This window comes from Dipodomys spectabilis, unplaced genomic scaffold, assembly GCF_019054845.1.
Source record: "Dipodomys spectabilis isolate Male_0828 unplaced genomic scaffold, ASM1905484v1 ptg000043l, whole genome shotgun sequence".
NCBI classification, from domain to species: domain Eukaryota; kingdom Metazoa; phylum Chordata; class Mammalia; order Rodentia; family Heteromyidae; genus Dipodomys; species Dipodomys spectabilis.
The window spans coordinates 25,183,574-25,207,762 of record NW_024870720.1 but is presented as its reverse complement, the minus strand read 5'-3'; the positions used below and the strand labels follow the sequence as shown (position 1 = coordinate 25,207,762).

General features: G+C 43.3%; 1 long non-coding RNA gene across 1 annotated transcript; it reads right to left on the bottom strand.

The window, feature by feature from the left end:
* Positions 1 to 1,826: 1,826 nt before the first annotated feature.
* On the bottom strand, positions 1,827 to 22,360 carry LOC122106628. The gene is made up of 3 exons (XR_006147222.1): positions 22,166 to 22,360; positions 8,363 to 8,506; positions 1,827 to 6,662 (listed from the first exon to the last, which is right to left on the bottom strand). It is a non-coding gene; the product is annotated as an uncharacterized LOC122106628 (long non-coding RNA).
* Positions 22,361 to 24,189: the final 1,829 nt, after the last annotated feature.

Genomic DNA, 24,189 nt, shown 5'->3' with positions numbered 1-24,189 from the left:
AGATACACGAGCAGTGGCATCACCTGACCAGAAGGAGGCTACTGAGACACTAATGGGTGGGTTTCTTCTGTGTGGATCCACTGGACAAAGGAATGAACTGTACTCCATGCAAGAGGAACTGGAGAGTGTGAGATTTCCCTATTGTACCTGCAAGAGCATACAATTTGGAAGATCAAACTGTTTGCCTCTGGACCTGTCCAACTGGGATATTTTCAGATCACAGTTGACTTCGGTAACTGAAACATTGATAAATAAAACCACAGATATGTGGGGGAGGGGAGGGTTACTGCTGTTATATGAAAGCAGGCACTGGTCAATCATCTTGGGAGTATGACGGGTGAAAAGAGGAGCAGGGGTTAGAGGAAGAGGCTAGCAGGGAGGGAAGAATAGGGGTAAAGGAGATGGGAAAGGAGGAAGGATGGGTGAAAAAAGAAAAGGAGAAGGGAAAAGGAGGGATAGGGAAGGAGCAGGAAGAGAGGGAGGAGGGAGGAGGAGGTGAAAGAGTAGGAAGAGGAGAAGATGGCTTTGAGTCATCTGTGGAAAATCTTATGTGTCTGCCTTTGAGATATAGCCTGGTTCTTCTTCAAATTCCCGTACAAGCTCTGCCCTGGTACCCACCATGGGGTGGTAGGACAGAACCAGGCACACATGTGGATGGGCACATGTGCAAACACGTGCAAACACACACACACACACACACACACACACACACACACACACACACACACACACACACACGAAAATCTAAAGAAGGAAGAAGGAAAATGCAAAAGAGAAGAGGATAGACCACCTAGGACAGATGAGCAGAGGAAAAAAAAATACTGTTTTTGTAGTTTGTCATGGGGCTTGAACTCTGGGCCTGGGCACTGCCCCTGAACAATTCAACTTAAGGCTAGCACTCTATCACTTGAGCTACAGCGCCACTTCCGGCTTTTTCTGCTTTTGTGGTGCTGAGGAACTGAACCCAGGGCTTCATGCATGTAAGCCAAGCACTCCACCACTGAGCAGCCACCTTCCCTGCCCAGGAAAATTTTTAGAGATAATTGAGTGTTACCTTGATTGTTTTCATTTTTGTTTTTGTTTCTGTTTTGTCAGTCCTGGGGCTTGAACTCATGGCCTGAGCCCTGTCCCTGGGCCTCTTTGTGCTCAAGACTTGTGTTCTATCACTTGAGCCACAGTGCCACTTTTGTTTTTTTAATAATTTACTGTACGTAAGAGTTTCACGAGCTGGGAATGTGGCTTAGTGATAGAATGCTTGCCTAGCATGCAAGCACGAAGCCCTAGATTCAATTACTCATTACCACATAAGAAAAAGCCAAAAACAGTGCTGTGGCTCAAGTGGTAGGGGACTAGCTCTGTCCCTGACTAGCTCAGGGACAGTGTCTAGGTCCTGAATTCAAGCCCCGAGACTGGCAAAAAAAATTTTTTTTTTTAAAGTGTCTCATGGACTTTTCTGCTCCAGCTGGCTTCTAACTGCAATCCTCAGATCTCAGTCTCCTGAGTAGCTAGGATGACAGACCTGAGCCACTGGTTCCTGACCTAACTGTGGATTTATAACAGGCATATTCAAGGCTCAAAGCTCATCGAATTATACACATAAGGGTGTACAGCTTTTGGGGTTTCAACTGACCTCCAAAAGAATGAACGAAGGAAAACAAATATGAAACTAAGTCTCCAAGTCCAGAATCACCAAAGGACAAAGACAAAAGAGGGAGAGGAGAGGAGGAAAGTAAGCACTAAAGTCAGTGCTGCCCTCTTTTCTATTTACAGCACAGAATAGAAATTCCATGAAAGTACACGAAAGTAAGTATATTACAGGTATCCCATAGTATAGATACTGTATTTTATAAAATATATTACATGTAAGTGTATATTTATTATATAATGAATTATACATGTACTTTTAACAGTGATATGGTTTGATCTCAGTAGAGCTAAGAGGAACAAATCTTTGCCATGAGCACTGGCATTTGAGCTCTGCTTCCTGGCTACCATGCTGTGAGGGGCTCTCCTGTCACATACTCTCTGTGGCCTTGACACAAACACCAGAAACCGTGAGCCTCAATGACATTTTCCTTGCCTTAAGTTATGTATGGCAGCTTGGCAGAGCCACCACAGAGCCAACACAAACACATCTAAGTATTCTCTCCTGCTCCTCAGGAATGCTTTACATACTTTGGAGAGAAATGTACTAAAACTTATATAAGAACTTTTCAATTTCCAGTCCTTAGGACATGGTAAAGATTTCTTTGGCAATTCTTCCTAGAAACCCCAAGTGCTTCCTTCCGCTGCCATCTCCTCGACAGCTCCTCTTGTGCCTCATCCCTTTCAGTCCAAGGTGCTGAGCTGAACTCTGCACTGTGGTGCAGAAGACAGCCTAACTCACCCGGGACATGATCTGAAGCACTTGAGGATGGAAGTGGAGTTGAAGACAAGACCTCCAGAGTCGGATCTACCCTCTGACCAGAGACAGACCATCCTTCAGTTAATCCTAACCCTTCTGACAGCCACAGATACCTCATAACCCATAAGCCTTATGAATTGTTTCCTCAGATGTAGCTATTCTCACTGACACACAGGGCAGCAACAGAAAACTACCAGCGAGCACATGGCTCAGCCCCAGTCACCTGTGACACCGTCTGTCCTCCAGCCCCACCCACAGCAGCATAGAGGTGGTGCATAGAGAGTCACGATGCACATTGATGGTCAGACTGTTTGCAAAATTCAATTGCCTCAGATCCAAGAGCAAGAGCCAAGGCACAGGCCACAGCTCATTTCTTGGATATTGAATTTGCTTTTGGCATTAGAATTAAGACCAAGGAAAAGGGCTTGGACCCACCCAAAGGGCAGAGAGCATTGCCTTTGGCAATGGAGCACAATGGGCAAGGAGCAGAAGGCCAAGCCACCACCAGCCAGCCATCCAGATCCACAGGGCCAGCTCCCACTGACATCTAGGAGGTGACCCTAGGCAAACTTTCTTTTGCCAGGTTTCACTGGCACTCCACTGCTGTGGGCAGAAAACATCTCAGGGGATCCGGTGGCTTTCCAGAACGAAGACTTTTTGAGCAGCCCTTCCTGGCGGTTAGACATCAGCCAATATCTGGCATCCTAGGCCCTCATACAGGGAACGATGGGAGTCCGGCAAAAAAATCCATGGGGGCTCCAATTTATGTGACTAAGGAGTGCAGTATGCGCAGACCCTCGTGGCTTATGGACACCAGCCAGTGTGCCCTTAGCGTGTACTACGGACCTCCAAGAAAATCTTCTCTATTTTGTCACTGAGGATCAGGCTGGGCACAGAACCTCTGAGTTTAGTGACTGGCAAATGTCCAGCCCTGGCCCAGTGTCTCCTCAGTGGAGGACAGAGGCCCTAAAAAAATCATCCCTTGCCTTTTTGACAGAAGATGGACACCTTCACACATCCTCCTGGCTAGAGAACACTGACAAGTACACCACCATCGCAGGGCCCCAAATGCAGAGGGGTGGAACGCGCAGAAAACCATCTATAGGGGCTCCTGTTTCGGGCACTCCCGGGGATCATCCTCGAAGACCCCCAGTGGTTGCTTTTGAAGATCTAATCCCGCATACCCATGGAGTGGACAGGAAAAAAATCCCACGGGGCTGCTCTGTTGGCCACCTTTAGGGAGGCCACCTAGGAGGAACATCCCCGAAGACTGTCCCAGGTCAATGATGAAGGTCGTCACCCCGGAGGAACATCCCCGAAGACCACTGAGGTTTGTGGTAAAGTCCTGAGTGCGCTTTGAGAGGACAGAGCACCCCAAAGATCCCTTGGGGCTGTTCTATCAGCCACCCCAGAGGAACATCCTTGAAGCCCATCTGAGATTTCTGACAAAGTCCTGAGTGAGTGTGGCGTGGACAGAGAACTCCAAAGATCCCTTAGGGCTGTTCTATCAGCCACCCCAAATGAACATCGTTGAAGACCATCTGAGGTTTCTGGCAAAGTCCTGAGTGCACGTAGAATGGACAGAGCACCCAAAGATCCCTTGGGGCTGCTCTGTTGGCCACCCCAGAGGAACATCCACGCTGACCCACTCGGTTGATGATGAAGGTCAGTTCACCCCGGAAGATCATCCGCCAGACCCTCTGCAGTTGCTGATGAAGATCAAGTCACCCCAGAGGAATACCCCACAGACCCTCCACACTTGCTGGTGAGGTCAGGTCACCCCAGAGAATCATCCTCAGTTGATGATGAAGGTCAGGTCACCCAGAGGAACATCTGTGCAGAACCTCCACAGGTTTTGATATATACCAGTGTGCACTGCTTCCCATGTAGGGACTGAAACACCAACTGGGGCTCCTGCGCTGGCCGCCAAGAAGCATCATCTGCAGAGTATCCTGGGTTGGTGATATCCAGTCCCCCTAAGTCCACACGGAGAGGATGCAGCAGCCCAAAAACCATCCATGGGGGCTCCTGTTGTGGCCACTCAGGAGATTCATCCACCAAGATCCTTCTGGATTTCAGGCCACGGAAGGACCTAGTGTACCACCTCCTCTGAGGCAGCAGCCAGATTCAGCACAAGTCCCCCTCTTTGAGGAGCAACCCCTCAGCTCCTCAGGGAGCAGAGATGAAGACAGCATTACCACCATGGACACCCAGTCATCACCTGTATCCCCTATACCTTTAATTGAAAGCAGAGGCATTTGGAACCTGGCTGCCAGGAAATATTCAGCAAAGAGACTAAAACAATCAAGGGCAAGGTGTCCTCAGAGGTCCCCAAGACAATGCAATCTGACCCAATCCCCGCAGAGGCTCCAGACCTCCTGCCACCAGGCATAAGGCCACAATGAAGGAAAATCCACTGCTCCTGGCCCACTCACACACCAAGACAGGAAAAACAGCGCAAGACGTCCCTAAGGCCTACCAGTGCCACTACACAAATCAAGAAGGGACAAGATTCAAATGTCCTACTAACAAAAACACCTGCCAGCTCTCTAACTGTTAAGGGTAAATCTGTTGGAAACACTTCCACATCAGCAGCAGATGATGTTCAATTGGACCAGTCCTCCCAAAGATCACTTAGAGGATGTCCTTTGACATGAGCCCCAAAAGAGCTGAGCAACAAGCCACTGAACACCTGGCTGACAGGGTTGCAGCCAAGAGGCTGAAACCCAGCAAGGCTGCTTCCCCCACCAAGATTGGAGCCGAGCTCTCAAACCTCTGAACAGCAAAAGGAGGTACCTTCATAACCCAGGCTGCCCAAGCTACTTGGGAAGTAGAGGATTTAAAGCAAGACAGGACCACCTGCTCAGGAAGAGCACACAAGAAACTGAGAGCTCTCAGTCAGCTGAGGCTATATCTGCTGATATCCAGGCTGCTGGAACTCATTCACCAGCCTAGGACACTACAGTGGACAAGGCCACTGGGAGCACCAAGATCCTGGATTGAAAGCTAGCCCCACAAAGTTAGCAGGCAAACCCACTGGCCTTCTACCTCCTCGGGCTAAGGAATTAGCCCCACTCACTGTCCTCAGTGAACACAAATAAACATAAATATAGTATTGGAAGTCCCCAGGGATAAGTCAATATAATCTGAAATCTAAAGAACCTACACTACCCCACCATAACTCAACAACCAAATGTGTACTTCAAACCCTGCACACTACTTACCATGTTTATTTAAGCCAGAGAATTGGAACAGATTAAAGCACATGAGCGTGATCTTAATATTACAGGCATTAGTATTAATGCCCCAATGGAGAAATCACAACAACAATGAGACCTTGAGTAAAACCTCAAGATGAAACTAAACCAAGAGAAAAACCACAAGATGTGAGGAATTCTAGAGCAGTTACAAGAACTAAATCTCGATGCAGTCTCAGTGGGTGCCAGCCCCTCTCCCCAGTCCACACTCCTCCATCTCAAGTGAACAACTGAATCCCTATGAGCAGGTGTATTCTAAGGACTTCCTTATTGAGTACCCACAAATCAGACCGAGTCACCAAACCAAAAAGTCACCTATCAAGTCTGCAAACCACACAAATTTTCTCAACTGAAAGACGATTTGCAGCAGAAGAGATTGGATGCACTAAGGAAAATATCTGTGCTGGAAAAAGAACTACTTCAAAACCAGCTGCAACTAAACAAGAAGCAGCTATGAAGACATTTTACTACAAGTATAACACATCCTTGCTGGAACATTCATTCAGTCACAAGTAATGAGCCATATCGAAAAAATTCCGATCAGCCAACAAAAGATTTTCTATAACATGAAATGACAGAGGAAAAGAAAAAGAATTGTAACATATAGATATAAGACAGACACATAATTTAAAGAACTGTTAAAAATTATTAAAGTTTATAGCTGAAGATAACCAGGTTTTCCCCACTTCATTACACATGAGAAATGACCGCACAGACATACCCAGGGATGTGCTTTCCTAGTCTCCTAGCCCCTTCTCAATCTAATCAACTTAGCCTGATTAAACGTCACAGCCCACGTTCTGTCAACTGTGTAGCCAAACACATCTCATCTAAATGGAGGAGATATCTATACCTGACCCACAAAAGCTCATGTTTATCGCAACGCAGAAAGTATTCAGTTCCTAATCAAGAGTCCATATAGTTTCACAGTTCCAGTATTGCTCAAAAATTCAAGTCCAAATTTCTTCTGAGACTCAGGACAAACTCTTAGTTTTGAGGCCCTGAAAAACAAAAATCAAAAAGTAAGTTATACATTTCTTTTTCTTTTGTTAGTGTGGGGCTTGAACTCTGGGCCTGGGCACTGTCCCTTCAGCTCTTCAGCTCAAGGTTAGCACTCTACCACTTGAACCATAGAGCCATTCCGGGTTTTTCTGCTTATGTGGTGCTGAGGAATCGAACCCAGGGCTTCATGCATGCAAGGCAAGTATTCTACCACTGGGCCACCTTCCCAGCCCAGTTATATATTTCCAATGTGTACAAATACATGATGTGTACAAATATACATCATGAAAATTACCATCACCAAAGTGCTGAGTTATGATATAGGAAGAATGGAACCAAAACAAGACTTAGATAATGGCAGTAGGATCATTAAATACAATGGCTATGTAACCATCATCCAGAGTCTATGGTAACCTCATGTAAGTCCCAAGAGTTCGGGGCAGCTCTGTTCCCAAGCGCACCAGGTACAGCCTGTGTTTTCTTTTCCTTTAGCCTATACTACTCCTTGTCTGTGGCTCTCCTTGACTGATACTAATTTCCTGCATTCTCCATTATATCTTCAAGGTGAAATCTATGTGGAAGCCTTTGTGTCCTAACTGTTCCATTGCAAATGCCAGCATGGCTAGCAATGTGGCACCAATGCCAAGATCTGCTGCAGTTCAAGCAGTAGCTGGGTTCTAAAAGATCATGGCTTTAGCTGTCCCTGAATACCTGGATGGCCAACCAAGGGAAATACTTCCCTAGCCGCCTTCATGAACAGACACCAGAGTACGTACGCATGTGCTCCCCCACCCCTGCCCCTTTCTCTCTCTCTCAGATGTCCTTTTCTCTTTATGCCAGCCCTGGGGCTTGAACTCAGGGCCTGGGCACTGTCCCTGACCTTCTTTTGCTCAAGACTAGCACTCTACCACTTGAGCCACAGCACCACTTCAGGCTTTTTCTATTTATGTGGTACTGAGGAATTGAACGTAGGGCTTCATGCATGCTAGGCATGCACTTTACCACTAAGCCACATTACCAGCCAGCATGTTCTTATCAATGAATTCAACCATTTCAGGCTTGAGCTTGCCTATGGGTGCATTCTACACATTCATAACATTCCCTTAATCTCTTTCTTTCCTATTGTCCTGATGAAGAGTACCTGTTCTCCTCCCCCTCCTCCACCGCCTCCTCCTTTTTCGCTAGTCCTGGAACTTGAAATCAGGGTCTGGGGCACTGTCGGTACAGAAGAATTGAACTCAGAACTTCATGCATGCTAGACAAGCACTCTATCACTAAGCCACATCCCAGCCCTTGGTTTCTTTTTAATTAATCTCTCAATTGCCACTATTACTTGGTCCCAGTTTTGTATATGTGCCTTTTTTTTTTCATCTTACAATATTCATTTTTATATATATATGACTAAAGTACCTGGTAATAGACATGCCACAGCCCCCCATGCTGATTTGTCTTAACATTTCCTCTGTCCTATCAACTAGTCTAGCATCTCTATATTTACCCTCACTCACATGGAGTTTCAGGACATAGACAAAATAGTAACAAGCTCTGTACTAGAGTATAACACATATGGCTTTGAATCCAATTCCCAAGAGGCCGCATTCCTCCTAGGAGACATCATACCAACTCTTTACTGTCTACGTCCCCCAGCAGCATTGTGCTCCTGGGTACCCAATAGAATTCTCCATTAAGCTGTACTTACAGCATTTCAAGCCTTTCCTAGACAGTATCCAAAACATTTCCAAATTCTTCCCACCATATATTTGCAGAGACTTCAAATCACATCATCAGGAATAGCAAAATGTTCACTCGCAGTACCAATTTGGTATGTCAATAACTTCTGTCACTGTAACAAATACATAAAAAAGGCATTTATTTATTCATTTATTTACGTTTTGCCAGTCCTGGGGCTTGAACTAAGGGCCTGGGCCCTGTCTCTGAACTTCTTTTGCTCAAGGCTAGTACTCTACCACTTGAGCCACAGCACCACTTCAGGCTTTTTCTATTTATGTGGGACTGAGTAATTAAACCCAGGGCTTCATGCATGCTAGGCAAGCCCTCTACCAGTAAGCCACATTCCAAGCCCTGCATTTTTATTTTTAGCTCATGGTGGCAGAACGGACTTCTTTGTTCTAATCCCATGAGGAGTCAGAACCTCATAGCAGAGAGGCCTCTGGATGAGGCTACTTACCTCAGGGAGGCCAGAAGAGAAAAGTAAGAGAGATGTAGAGGGGAAAGGAAAAGGGAGAGGAAGCCAGGTAAGAGATTTGCCAGGCATGTGCAAAACCCTTGGTTTGATCCCCAGTGCTCAACAATAATAACAACAACAACAACACAGCTCTTAAATGTTGTGGGTTTATTTCTTGTTCCATGAACTCCATACTGCAGGCCTGAAAGAAAATAATGCATTGGATTTCAAGTCCCTAGAGGATTTGTAATTCTTACTGCACAATCATAAATGGGTTTTTTATCTTCTATATTTGTCTGTGACCTCAGTTAACAGGAATCTGCCTTTAATTGAACAATATATGTCCTGAAGTCTCTGAGTCAAGCAATTTATACTTCGCTTTAGAGAATTTTAAGTTGTCCCCATGGGGGTTTTAGGATACTGCCAGTCTCTTTAACTCCACTATGGCCCATGACAAATTCATCTTTTCTAGTCACAGTACACAAATGGCACCATCAGTCATATCTAATTTAGAGAAAAAAATGTTCACACACACAGTCCTAAAGCCTTAAAATAAGGGGGAAAAACCCCAATGTGAAATGAAGGAGAAAGCAGAAGTATAATAATCCATGTCCTCACAAACCATCTTCTGATTGTCAGCTGTCTTCTAATGTGTTGTGTTTTCCCTGTCCTGATGAAACTCAGAACTAGATGATCCCCTGAGAAAATGCTACTTCTAATTCAGTGACACTTATTTTTATCTTTTTCTGAAATTTTAAAGCAGTACCGAAAGACTTTTGTACTATGAGTAGCAGGTAAGTCCTCACTCAACACTTAAAAATCTTTATTGTGAGCTGGGCGCCAGTGGCTCACGCCTGTAATCCTAGCCAGTGGCTCACGCCTGTAATCCTAGCTACTTGGGAAGCTGAGATCTCAGGATCCCGGTTCAAAGCCGGCCCAGGCAGGAAAGTCCTGAGACTCTATCTCCAATAAACCACTCAGAAAACCGAAAGTGGCTCTGTGGCTCAAGTGGTAGAGCACTAGCCTTGAGCTAAGGGACAGCGCCCAAGCCCAGAGTTCAAGCCCCACCACCACCAAAAAAAAAAAGGGGGGGGGGGCTAGGAAGGTGACTTAGTGGTAGAGCACTTGCCTTGCATGCATGAGGCCCTGGGTTCCATTCCTCAGCACCACATAAGCAAAAAGAAAACAGCCGGAAGTGGCGCTGTGGCTCAAGTGGTAGAGCGCTAACCTTGAGCTGAAGAGCTGAGGGACAGCGCTCAGGCATAGAGTTCAGGCCCCACGACCGGACCCAAAAAAAAAACAACAAAAAACAAAAAACTCATTGGACAGGCGATAGTGGCTCATGTCTATAATCCCAGCTAATCAGGAGGCTGAGATCTGAGGATCACCATTCAAAGCCAGCCCAGACAGGAAACTCCATGAGACTCTTATCTCCATTAAACCACTCAGAAAAACTGAAGTGGCGCAGTGGCTCAAGAGGTAGAGAGCTAGCCCATACAACGGACAAGGGTCTCATATCTAAAATATACTTGGATCTCAAAAAATTAAATCCCCCAACAACAAATAATCAAAGAAACAACAAAACAAACAAGTGCTCAATAAACAAGTGGGCGAAAGACTTAAAGAGAAACTTCTCCGAAGAAAGAAGGACGGCCAATAGACACATGAAGAAATGCTCAACATCTCTAGCCATAAAAGAAATGCAAATCAAAACAACATTGAGATACCACCTCACTCCAGTTACAATGGCAAAAATCAAGAACTCTAACAACAACAGATGCTGGAGGGGATGTGGACAGAAGGGCACCTTACTTCATTGTTGGTGGGAATGTAAACTTGTTCAACCACTTTGGAAAGCAGTATGGAGGTTTCTCAAAAGACTACATAGAGCTCCCCTATGACCCAGCAATCCCACTTCTGGACATTTACCCAAATGTTTACAAACAAGACCACACTAAAGCTACCAGCACAACTATGTTTATTGCAGCATTATTTACCATAGCTAAGATAGGAAACCAACCCAGATGCCCCTCAGTAGATGAATGGATCAAGAAAATGTAGTATATATATACAATGGAATTCTATGCCTCCATCAGAAAGAATGACATTACCCCATTTGTTAGGAAATGGAAAAACTTGGAACAAATTATATTAAGTGAAGTAAGCCAGGCCCAAAGAAACATAGGCCCCATGGTTTCCCTTATTTGCAATATCTAGTATATGTATGAGTCAAGCGGAAAAGGTCAGATAATGTGATGTTAGGAAAATGAACCCTTAAGATATGTATTTTAATGTTTTTTTCTTTCATGCATGTGTTTCTAACGCATTTATAAGATTATTTCTTTGTTGCTTTGTATGTCCCTCCCCCACAGTATAACCCCTGCTTTCACTATATTTGATGTCAGTATAACTTGTGGAGGAGATGGGGAAAAACAAGTCGTTTAAGGATACAGGTGGACCTGTTGCAACAATGAGAAGTACAAGGTCATGTCGAAAATGAGTTTTACAATGTTGGTGGGGGGGCGGGGGGGGGGAGGAGAAGGATTGGGATTGGGGGGGGAGGGGGGAGGCTGGGAAGGGATGAGAGGGGTAAACAAAGGAGGAGGCTGCAATGCTTGGTAAGAAATGTACGCATTATCCTGCCCATGTAATTGTAACCCCTCTGTACAGTATGTTCACAAATAAAATTAAATTAAAAAAAAAAAAAAGAGGTAGAGAGCTAGCCTTCAGCTGAAGAACTGAGGGACAGCACCCAGGCCCAGAGTTCAGGACCCATGACCGACCAAAAAAAAAAAAAAAAAAAAATATTTATTGTGGTTGATGCTTTGGAATTATATAGAAGAATCAAATAGAAGATTTATGGCATTAGCAGATAAATATAAATATCTTCCCATCATTAATGTGATTCTGTAAGAATAAATGGCATTTAAAAAACGTCCAAGTGTACTAATTTATTGAACTTAAAATGTAACATCAATACGTCAACAATATGTGGCCTATTCTTAACACAGTCTCACAGTATTTCTTACATAACTTTCCCATTTCTGCGCAACCCATGCCCTTACATCCTTCTGGATCACCATCTACTACTCTGCTGCCAGGTGGAATCTTCTAGTTCAATCTCCCCTGGCTGTGAGCTTGTGGCTCACGGTCTGTCCAGTTGCTCACTCCTGGACTCTACATAGCCTTCTTTCTCTCTGCCTTCTAGTTTTGGTTCAAAGAGTATCTTCTCAGAAATCCTTCCTTTCCTTCAACCTTACCATTATCCTTTTATTACTGTTCTTTATTTGACCCAATTTGTGGCTTTGAGCCATAACATTTTCCTAACATGTCATACCTCTTTTGTCCTATGCCATATATCATTATCTGTTATTAGTGCTTCCTGAAGGCGCGTATGTTCCGTGGAAATGAGAACTTTGCTTTTGATCACATAGCCAATTACCCTGCACCTACTCTATGGCCTAACATATCAGGCACTCCATAAATATCTGTTATCTTACTACTGCTATTTGTGGTACACATTCTGTCTAGAATAATTCTCTCTTTACTCCTTCCTTCTCATGACTTTACTTCCTTTATCATTTAGTAAGTAGAATTCCTGATATGGCCCATAAGTACCAAATTTTCAATGAGATGTTTCCTCTTGTTGAAGTAATAATATATATATATATTTTTTTTTTTTTTTTTGCTAGTCCTAGGGCTTGAACTTAAGTCCAGAGCATTGACCCTGAGGTGTTTGGTTTTTGGCTTTTTTTTCCCCCCTCAAGGCTACCATTCTACCACTTGAGCCACAGTGCCACTTCCAGCTTTTTCTGTTTATGTGTACTAAGGAATCGAACCCAGGGCTTGATGCAAGCTAGGCAGGCATTCTATCACTAAGCCCCATTCCCAGTCCTGAAATAATTTTTTTTTCTCTCCTCACAATCCTTTATTTTTCTTAAAATACGTTATTTATTGTAAAATTACTGTACAAAGGGGTTACAGTTACATAAATAAGGTAATGAGTACATTCCCTATTGAGCATTTTTACCTCCTCCTTTGTTTTTCCCTACCATTCCTTCCCTTCCCACCTCCCTAACTCCTCCCCCCTCCCCCCAACAAGTTACAAAGTTCATTTTCAAAAAAATGTCTTGTATATCTCATTGTTACACTGGGTCAACCTGTATCCCTATTTAAGCATTTTGTTTTTTACCTTCCCCTCCCCAAATTAGAAAGTGTATATACAAGATTCAGTACACCGGAATCAAATACAGTGAAAAAGGGGTTATACCATGGGGAAAGAACATTCAAAAGAAACAAAAAAAATCACATATTACATTATAAGTACTTTAAGAACAATAGCAAGAAAGAAAAAACCACTTATGATCCTGTGTTGGGGTTCATTTCACTTAACACCATCTTATACGGTTATATGTACACAGCTTTTGACCTTTTCTGCTTGTCCTAGACGTATACTAGTTATTGCAAATAAGGGAAACCATGGGACAGATGTTTCTTTGGGCTTGGCTTACTTCACCTAATATTTTTTTCAAGTCTTTCCATTTCCTAGCAAATGGAGCTGATGGAGGCATAGAATTCAATTGTGTGTGTGTGTGTGTGTGTCACATTTTCTTGATCCATTCATCTACTAAGGGACATCTGGGTTGGTTCCCTACCTTAGCTATGGTAAATAATGCTGCAATAAACATAGTTGGGCTGGTAGCTTTAGTACATACCCTTGTTTGTGATGGTTTGGGTAAATGTCCAGAAGTGGGATTGCTGGGTCATAGGGGAGCTCTATGTAGTCTTTTGAGAAACCTCAATACTGCTTTCCAAAGTGGTTGAACAAGTTTACACTCCCACCAACAATGCAGTAGGGTTTCCTTTTGGCCACATCCCTTCCAACATCTGTTTCTTTTTTTTTTTTTTTTTAATTTAATTTAATTTTATTTGTGAACATACTGTACAGAGGAGTTACAGTTACATGGGCAGGATAATGCGTACAGTTCTTACCAAGCATTGCAGCCTCCTCCTTTGTTTACCCTTCACATCCCTTCCCAGCCTCTCCCCTCCCCCCCAATCCCAATCCTTCTCCTTCCCCCCCTTCCCCCCCCCGCCCCCCCCCCCCCCCGCACCAACGTTGTAAAGCTCGTTTTGGACATGACAACTTGTACTTCTTATTGTTGCAACAGGTCCACCTGTATCCTTAAACAACTGGTTTTTCCCCATCTCCTCCACAAGTTATACTGACATCAAATATAGTGAAAGCAGGGGTTATACTGTGGGGGAGGGACATACAAAGCAACAAAGAGATAATCTTATAAATGTGTTAGAAACACATGCATGAAAGAAAAAAAACATTAAAATACACATCTAAGGGTTCATTTTCCTGACATCACATTATCTGACCTTTTCCTCTTGACTCATACATATACTAGATATTACAAATAAGGGAAACCATGGGACCTACGTTTCTTTGGGCCTGGCTTACTTCACTTAATATAATTTTTTCCAAGTTTTTCCATTTCCTAACAAATGGGGCAATGTCATTCTTTCTGATGGAGGCATAGAATTCCATTGTGTATATATACCACATTTTCTTGATCCATTCATCTACTGAGGGGCATCTGGGTTGGTTCCATATCTTAGCTATGGTAAATAATGCTGCAATAAACAGAGTTGTGCTGGTAGCTTTAGTGTGGTCTTGTTTGTAAACATTAGGGTAAATGCCCAAGAGTGGGATTGCTGGGTCATAGGGGAGCTCTATGTGGAGTCTTTTGAGGAATCTCCATACTGCTTTCCAAAGTGGTTGAACAAGTTTACACTCCCACCAACAATGAAGTAAGGTTCCCTTCTGTCCACATCCCCTCCAGCATCTGTTGTTATTAGAGTTCTTGATTTTTGCCATTCTAACTGGGGTGAGGTGGTATCTTAATGTTGTTTTGATTCGCATTTCTTTTATGGCTAGGGAGGTTGAGCATTTCTTCATATGTCTATTGGCCATCCTTCTTTCCTCTTCAGAGAAGTTTCTCTTTAAGTCTTTAGCCCACTTATTTATTGGGCAGTTGTTTCTTTGAGGATTTGTTGTTGGGGGATTTAATTTTTTGAGTTCCAAGTATATTTTAGATATGAGACCCTTGTCCGTTGTATGGCTAGTGAAGATCTTCTCCCAATCCGTGGGCTTTCTATTGATCTTGCTAGCTATGTCCTTTGCCATGCAGAAGCGCTACAGTTTCATTTGTCCAAACTTTCTTTGATTTGTTGTTTCTGCCAGCCCAGAAATAATTTATCTTAAACTTTGGCCTCTCTGTCTCTCTCTCCCTGCTCCCTCCCTTCTCCCCCCTCTCCCTCTTTCTCTCCCTCTCTGCCCTTCTCTCTCCCTCTCCTTTCCCTCCTTCCCTCCCTTTCCCTTGCCCCTCTCCACCCTCTCTCCCCTCTCCCTCTCCCTCCCCCCTTTTTCTCTCTGTCTCTGTCTGTCTGTCTCTCTCTCTCTCATCCTGGGCCTTGAACTCAGGGCCAGGACACTGTCTCTGAGCTTTTTTGTTGAAAGCGCGCACTATACTACCTGGGCCACAACTTCAGTTCCAGCTTTTTGGTGGAAAATTTGGAGAGAAGAGTCTCATGGACTTTCTGCATGGGCTGGCTTGAAACCTCAATTCTAAGATCCTAGAATCCTAAGCCTCCTGAGGGGCTAAGATCTTAGGTTTGAGTGTGAGCCACCAGTACCCAGCTATCTGGCCTTTCTCTATCCTTACATTTAACACATAGGAGTATGATAGTCCTGCCCTCACAAGTCACCATATCCTTGTGTTATTAAAGTTAAAACCACAGATAACTCCATCAAGTAGATAGTCATTGCTAGGTATTATACACTTTGCCTCAATTATATTTTTTAATTCTTATAATAACCTAATTAGCTAATAGCTCTGTTGTAATTTTTAAAAATCATATTGTTATATTAAGAAGGTCTCAAACCACAAGATTACTATGACACAGAAGATCATGTTTTTAGTCACTTGAAAACATAACCTCAGCCAGGTGTCGGTGGCTCACGCCTGTAATCCTAGCTACTCAGGAGGCTGAGATCTGAGGATCATAGTTCGAAGCCAGCCCAGGCAGGAAAGTCCATGAGACTCTTATCTCCAATAAGCCACTAAATAACCAGAAGTGACGCTGTGGCTCAAGTGGTAGAGCACTTGCCTTGAGCTATAGAGTGCAGGGACAGTACAGAAGCCCAGAGTTCAAGCCCCATGACGAAAGAAGGAAAGAAAGAAGGAAGGAAGGGAGGGAGGGAGGGAGGGAGGGAGGGAGGAAGGAAGGAAGGAGGAAGGAAGGAAGGAGGGAGGGAGGGAGGGAGGGAGGGATGAAGGAAGGAAGAAAGGAAGAAAGGAGGAAGGAAGGAGGAAGGAAGGAAGGAAACAAACATACCTACATACCTCATGGATACTTTGTAGTTTTAACAGCACAAATTATATTTCTGGCACAAAGTACTTAAGGAATAAGTGAATAAGAAAATGCATTAAAAAATGTTTCTTTCCTCAGTTGTGAGTTTTCTGAGCAAACATATATCATTGAGATTGGTGGGAGACTTGGCTTTGGGAATATTGCAAAATTCAATTGTCAGAGATAGAGTTGAAGATTAAGAGGCTGTTTAGAAACAAAACACACATTCATTCAAGCCACTCATGTGCTTGTTTAGAATTCAGTCAATCCCTCACAAATCAGAATTGTCTCTAGAGCTGTTGGGAAACAAAATGAGGGCTGGTAACTAGTCACAGTGACCTTGAAAAATCTGGTTAGGTTACTTATTCTCTCTGCAGCTCAATATCCTGGCTTAGGCAATCAAACAACAACTATCTACTCAGAGCTTTGGGATGATTAAGTGAATTATTTTATGCAAGGAGCTTAACATACTGCTACCTCACCTAAACACTGTCACCCTTGCTAGCTACAATTCCATTTTGCAGACACTTCAAGCAGACCCAAGGATTGAAGGTATACGGTTAAGTTGCTGACTTTCTCTGAACCACAACTTCAACCTTAATACTCTAGGTCTTCTTAGAAAAGAAGTGGATTCTTCACACCTGTTAGCAATTATGACTTTGGTAATGAGATGTATCAAATCTAAGGATTTCTCTTATCAAAGTTTAAAGATTTTGTGTGCTGAGACCAATAGTACTATTTAATGAGTTTTGTGAAAACTGACCCCCACTTCAGTTTTGATTTGACTGTGGACACCAGGTCATAGTGTGCTGAGATGAGTTCTTGAAATAACCAAAGAACCCACAACAAACAAGAGCTAGCAGATCACAGTAGAAGCTTGATTCCTGAGGCTACCAGGCAACAGTCATGTACTCAGCATTGTACTTAGTTCCCACAACACATTATCAGAAGCCATTCAGACATGCTTGACTTGGGATGTGTACACATCCTACAAACAGAACTAACTCTTTTAAGTTAGTTCCTGCTACTAGAGAAAATTCTGGTACAAATCCTCTCAACACCCCACCTATCAGCCAGCAGAGAGATTCAGACTGATTTCACTCAGAAGCATTAGGATTGACTGAATTAAATAAAACCTTTGAAAAGTAGAAAATCATTACTGGTAAGAAATCAAGTGCTCTTTTCTCTATTTCCACATGCTGTGTTCCAGCTCCTCCTCTTTTTTTCACTTTCCACAGTCAATTGATAGGTCTGCAAGTCTTATAATTCTACCACAACAGGGTTTTTGTTGTTTTTTGTTTTTTTTATTGTGAAAATATTGTACAGAGGGGTTACAATTACATGGGCAAGATAATGAGTACATTTCTTATCAAGCATTGTAGCCTCCTCCTTTGTTTCCCCTTCCAATCCCTTCCCATCCTCCCTCCCACCCCCCCCCCCCCAACAAAGTTGTAAACTTCTTTTCGAGAAAACGTCTTATACATCTCATTGTTGCAACGGGTCCACCTGTATCCCTATTTAAACGATTTGTTTTTTCCCCTTCCCCTCCACAAATTATACCGACATCAAATACAGTGAAATAGGGGTTATACTGTGGGGGAGGGACATACAAAGCAACAAAGAAATAATCTTATAAATGTCACAACAGGGTTTTTTTATTGTTTATTTTTTGCCAGTCCTGGGGCTTGAACTCTGGGGGGTGCTGTCCCTAAGCTTCTTTTGCTCAAGGCTAGTACTCTACCACTTGAGCTATACCTCCACTTCCAGATTTTTGGTGGTTAAATGGAGATAAGGATCTTACAGACTTTTCTGCCAGGGCTTCAAACTGCAATCCTCACATCTCGGCCTCCTGAGTAGCTAGGATAACAGGCATGAGCCACTGGCACCCAGCTACAACAGGAATTTGTTGTTGTCATTGTTGTTAGTTGTTTGGACTATAGTCTAAAGATTTTGGGGCTGGGAAGGTGGCTCAGTGGTAGAGTGCTTGCCTTGCATGCCTGAGGCCCTGGGTTTGATTCCTCAGCACCACATAAGCAAAAGCCGGAAGTGGTGCTGTGGCTCAAGTGGTAGAGCACTAGCCTTGAGCTGAAGAGCTGAGGGACAGCGCCCAGGCCCAGAGTTCAGTCCCCATGACCGGACCCAAAAAATAAAAATTAAAAAAAAAAAAAGATTTTACTATGCTTTGAGAGAGTCAAATTAACAGTATTGGAAGATTTTCTTTTTTCTTTTCTCTTTTTTTTTTTTGTTGCTCATGGGGCTTAAACTCAAGAGCTTGGCTCTGTCCTTGAGCTCTTCTGCTCAAGGCTAGTGCTCTACCATTTTGAGCCATAGCTCCACTTCCACTTTTCTGGTGATTAACTGGAGATGAGTCTCATGAACTTTCCTTCCAAGGTTGGCTTTGAACCACAATTCTTAAATCTCAACCTCCTGAGTAGCTAGGACTTTTTTTTTTTTTTTGGTCGGTCGTGGGGCCTGAACTCTGGGCCTGGGCACTGTCCCTCAGCTCTTCAGCTCAAGGCTAGTGCTCTACCACTTGAGCCACAGCACCACTTCTGGCTTTTTTTTCTGCTCATGTGGTGCTGCAGAAACGAACCCAGGGCCACATGCATGCAAAACAAGCACTCTACCACTGAGCCATCTTCCCAGCCCGGCTAGGATTTTTTTAAATAGGCTTGTGCCACCAGTGCCTAGATTTTCTTTTGATTTCCACAACAATGGAAGACAAGTGGTTACCAGGGGTTATGTGGAAGTAAGGAATGTCTAGGAGAATCTCAAAATAACACTTTGATGCAGAATTCATAGATGTGAATTGATTTTGTAATTGGTTTTTTATATTAAAATTTGTATTTCATTGCAGAAGACAATAAACATCAATCAAATCATGGAAAGAAAACAAATGTTGTAGAGATAGACAAATCCATGAAGTGGTTTCAATTGATTTTGTGACAATTATATTGAATTCCGTAAACTCATGAGTTCATTAAAAAGTCACTTAAATATGACATAAAGTCTTGCAGATATTATTTTGAACATTTGTGCAGATTTGCTTTCCTAGTCATGTTTACATTCCATCATCCTCTCCTGTCTCTTCTTTCTTTCCTTTTTCTACGCCTGCTCTTCTTCCTCACCTCCCTCCTAGTCAGCTTTCTCCTCTTCTTTGTTCTCTTCCTGTGCTTCCTTTTCCTACTCCTCTCTCTCCTAATCCTCCTCCTTCCTTCCAATCCTCCACCTCTTCCTTCTCCTTCCATTCCATATTTCTTCTCTGCCTTCCTCTTTCCCTTCTTCTTTTACTTTCTTTTACTTTGCACATGCTAAGGCAATATTCTACCTGAGCTACATACCCAACTCACTCTCTCCTTAAAGAAAATGGTGGCATGCTCCAAAGCTGCTGAACTTCAGTACAGATATATTGTGCTCTCAGCCTATAGGCTTCCAATACAGAACCTTTCAATAAGATAGGAGCCTGGTTCCAAAGCCATTTGGATATCTTAGATTTGATTACTAGTTGACCCAGTTCTCAAGAGCTCTGGCAAGTTGCCAGTACTCCTGAAACTGACTGACATATTACTGTTGGGTTTAATCATAGAAAATAGCTACAACTAAAAACTCACTCATCAAAGGACTCACACTAATCATGGGAAAATGTTTCTGCAATGACTTCCACAAAACACCCTGGCATTTGTTTGGGTCCTTACTATGAAAGTCAATCATTCACGGTTGCTTCCTTCCTTTCAGCTTTCCTAAAAACAAAGCCTTTCTCTGTGGTGACATCTGCTTCTCAAGTACATTCCGCAGACTAGTTATTACTATGTTTTAAAAAGAGCTGTCCTGTTTCACTTTGAAATGGATAGAAAAGCAAAAGGCAACATCCATCAGAATGGGTCATGTCAGCAGGAAGTTTAACTAACTTTAAATCTTAAATGCTAGATGGCCTAGAGCTTATAGCAAGCCTCCCGAGGTATGGTGACAAACTTGTGCATTCAAATGTGTCATGTAATTGTTCCCCATCCTTTTCAATTGTCACCTCTTTTAGCAAATATATCATTTCTCTAATGTATAAACTATAGATAAATGCACGCATATGTATATTATGTGGATTGGCTAAGTTGTTTCTCAGTTCTTTTTGACTACTTTGCTCATGAAGTAGCTGGAGAGAAACATCTGCTTTCATCCATTTTGAAAATAGTAATAATTATGAAGTCATGATTTTAAAATTTATCATTTCACCATCGTATGTTAGTAATTATTTGTATGTGCACGACAGGATTGGGACTTGAACTCACAGCCTGGGCACTGTCACTTAGCTGTTTTGTTTAATCCTGACACTCTGCCACCTGAGCAAAGATGCACATCTAGCTGAACTGGAGATGAGAGTCTTAGGGACTTTTCTATACCAGCTTGTTGCCAACTGCAATCCTCAGCTTGCTGAGTAGCTAGAATTACAGGAATGAACTACCAGTACTCAGCTAGTTTTTTGGTTTTTTTTTTAATGTGATAAGAGGGAATAAACAGAAAGGCAAAGATAGAAAATAGAAAGGCAGAGATAAAGAAAAAGAGACAGAGAGGAAAAGAGAAAGAGAGAAGTTATACAGCAGATACTCAGCCATCTATCTGAATTCCCTAGGACTAGGTATTTTCCCCTTGATACATAGGTTTGAGACTCCATTGTACTAAAACTGATATGAAAAGCAAGTACAGATAAGTCTCTGACTTACAAATGTCTCTTGGCTAGTGATAGTCTGACTAACAATTGTTCCCTTTGTAGACTTTAAAATAATATGAATCAGTATCTGTAAGTGGAAAGGGGTATTTTGAATTCTGATCATGAGACAATATTAGCAATCTGATCTACCCAAAAGGCCAAGGTCTGAGGATCACGGTTCAAAGACAGCCCTGGCAACAAAGTCCTTGAGACTCTTATCTACCATTAACCACAAAATGGGATGGAAGTGGACCTGTGGCTCAAGGGGTAGAGTAATAACCTGGAACAGACAAACTTAGGGACAGTGTCTAGGCCCTGAGGTCAAGCCCTATGACTGGTACACAAAAAAAAAAAAAAAATTGAACATAGATTGTAAGTGTGCAAATTAATGGATTTTACATAGGTACATATGTAACTGTGTATGTGAAACTCCTGAAATGCTACCCAAATCAAAAACTATAATACTTCAATGTTCAAAAAACAACCCATGCTTCTCAGCTAACAAACATCTGAGTCCCATAGAGCTCATGTCCAAATACCAGTTCTACACCTTCTCCTACCAAAGATGTGTTTTCTTTGCCCTGTGTACCCATACTTGGAGTGTGGCCAGTGTCCTTTTACAGCCAGCCTGTGTCTCTGAGAGCTTTTCAAACTCTGTACATAATGCAACAGTTGCCTATCTGCTTCTACTGCTGTCCATCATCTCATGGTCTAAATTTTACCAGCTAAATAGGTGTTGTTATTGAAGTGTCATCGATGTCCTTGTCCACTCTGAGGGGTGGGGTCCATGAGGGCTAGGCCCCAGTCTTTTACTCAGTCTTCCTACTTCTGTTTCCCTACTTTAGGGTTTCAGCAATCTCCATCAATGGGCTGGGACCCTGGCTCCCTGAAAAGCTCTCAGTGCATCTTTAATGGTCTAGAATATCTGGTACAACTCCAAACCAGATCTTTAAGGACTTCCATGATTTGGCCACCACCACCTACCCAGGCTTACTGTGGTCCAACTGTGAGATTAATGACTTCCCACAGCCTCTCATCCAAACATACCATGTTGAAAATGAACTAGTGGGACTGGGAGGAAAAAACTGGGAGACAGCCAGAGAAGTCTGGCATTGTCCAAGAAAACATGTACACATTACCTGGTGAATGTAATAACCCCTCAGTACAAGAAAAAAAGTTTAAAAGAGAATTACCTCAGAAAATCCAGAAGTTACTTGGGTCGATTTTAGTGGGGACATCTGGGGTAGAGAGGGGACAAGGAATGTTCTCATTTCTTCTGTGCTCACTGCTCACAGTCCAGGGCTTTCACTCTCTTAGGAGTTCAATGAATCCATTTTGTGGTCCATTCATCATTCCATAATCCATCCCACACTTAGGAGGAAGCTGTCCTTTGCTTGTATGAAATAAAAATAATTTTAGAGTAAATTAACATTTCTCTCCCAAATTCCCACTGACTTGGCACTGGCCCTTAGGCTGGCACTCTTACCACTTGAGCTACAGTTCCACTTGCAGTTTTCTGCTGGTCATTTGAGGTAAGAATCTCAGTTTTCTGCCTGGAATGACTTTAAACCAAGATCCTCAGCTCTCAGCCATCTAGAATTACAGGTGTGAGCCACCAGTGTCCATCGGATGACCACAGGCAGCACACGACACATTCTCTTTCACTGTTGACTAGTTCTCAGAGTCTAACCTGGTGCTCTGCAGTTATTTGAAGCCCTGAGGTGTTCCATCATCTCCTTCTTTAAAATCTCTCCACTTCCCTATTAGGCGAGATTTAGAAGTGCCTGAGTAGCTGTGGGAAAGATGGAGGCCCTGGTCCATCCAGTAACTGTCAACTGTCAGGGGAGGCAGGGTTCTGCACAGGGAATGAGCGGGGGAGGGCCACAGGGAAGAAGGGGGACCAATGTCTTCACACCAATGGTCACCAGGCCCTGGAGCCTCTTCTCCTCAGAGAAGTTTTGCTCTTTTAGCTTTTAGAATAAACTTCTTTGGGGCTTGTGTCCCATTCCTTTGTTTTGGCTCCTTTACCTTTTCATCTGGTTAAACCTCCTAAAAGACAAGGCAGCCCACCACGCTCTGGTCAGTGGATTATACTGTCTCTGTCTCACTATCTCTGTCTGTCTCTGTCTCTCTCTTCCCCTCCTCCTCTCTATCTCTGTCTCACTCTGTGTAGCTCTCTCTTTCTCTCTCTCTCTCTCAATCTTTGAAGCTCTCAACTTTTTGAGACTGAGTGTGAAGATGAATTTTAATCCTACCTGTTTAGTTCTAGACTAACCAGGGGGAAGCAAAAAGGCTCTGTGAGCAGCTGGATGAGAGTGCAGGTTCCTAAGTGTGCCTTTCACTTGGGTCTGCTAAAACTGCAAGTACAACCTTCTTCTGGTGGTGTAAGCCTCCCATCAAAGTCTGTGAATCAACTTAGAGCAGATCTGCACTGAAATGCCTAGTAGGTTGGCCACTAACCTGTGTGAACAGAGGTAGATGGGGTTGGGAAGGTAGCTCAGTGGTAAAGTATTTGCCTCACATGCATAAAGCCCTGGGTTCAATTCCTCAGCACCACATAAACAGAAAACACTAGAAGTGGCGCTGTGGCTCAAGTGGTAGAGCGCTAGCCTTGAGCTAAAGAGCTGAGGGACAGCGCCCAGGCCCAGAGTTCAGGCCCCACAACCGACCAAAAATAAAAACCAAAACAACAACAACAACAAAAACAGAGGTAGAGGTATAATTTGGCCACCACAGGAGCTACCTACCCTCCCACCCTTGCTCTCCTAGCCTCTTCCTTCATAGGGCCCGATCCAAGAGGTCCTGACCTGTGGATACCCTAGACCAGAGACGGAGGCCAGACAACCTGACGGAGCCTGAAGACACACATTCCTTCATGGTATGTGTTGATTCTCCTTTTCCATCTGAGTATTGTTCTCAGATGAGAAGACATCCCCACACACCAGCAGGTTGTGCCTGTGCTGGCCAGGTCCCTCTTCTCAAGGTGTAGCCTGCTAGAACTTCCTGAGGGTTGCAAATCCTGCAAAATTGTAAGACAGGGCAGATACCAGGCCACAGATGGAGAAAAGTGAATGAAAGAAGTGGTATCTTAACACTAACTCTAATTCAATTTCAGAGATCCTATAAACCCAAGTAAAATATCATTTACATACTGCAACTGTACATCTAGAGCTCCGAGCAAAAGTTAGGTGTAATAAAATGCTGGGAAATTTCCTCA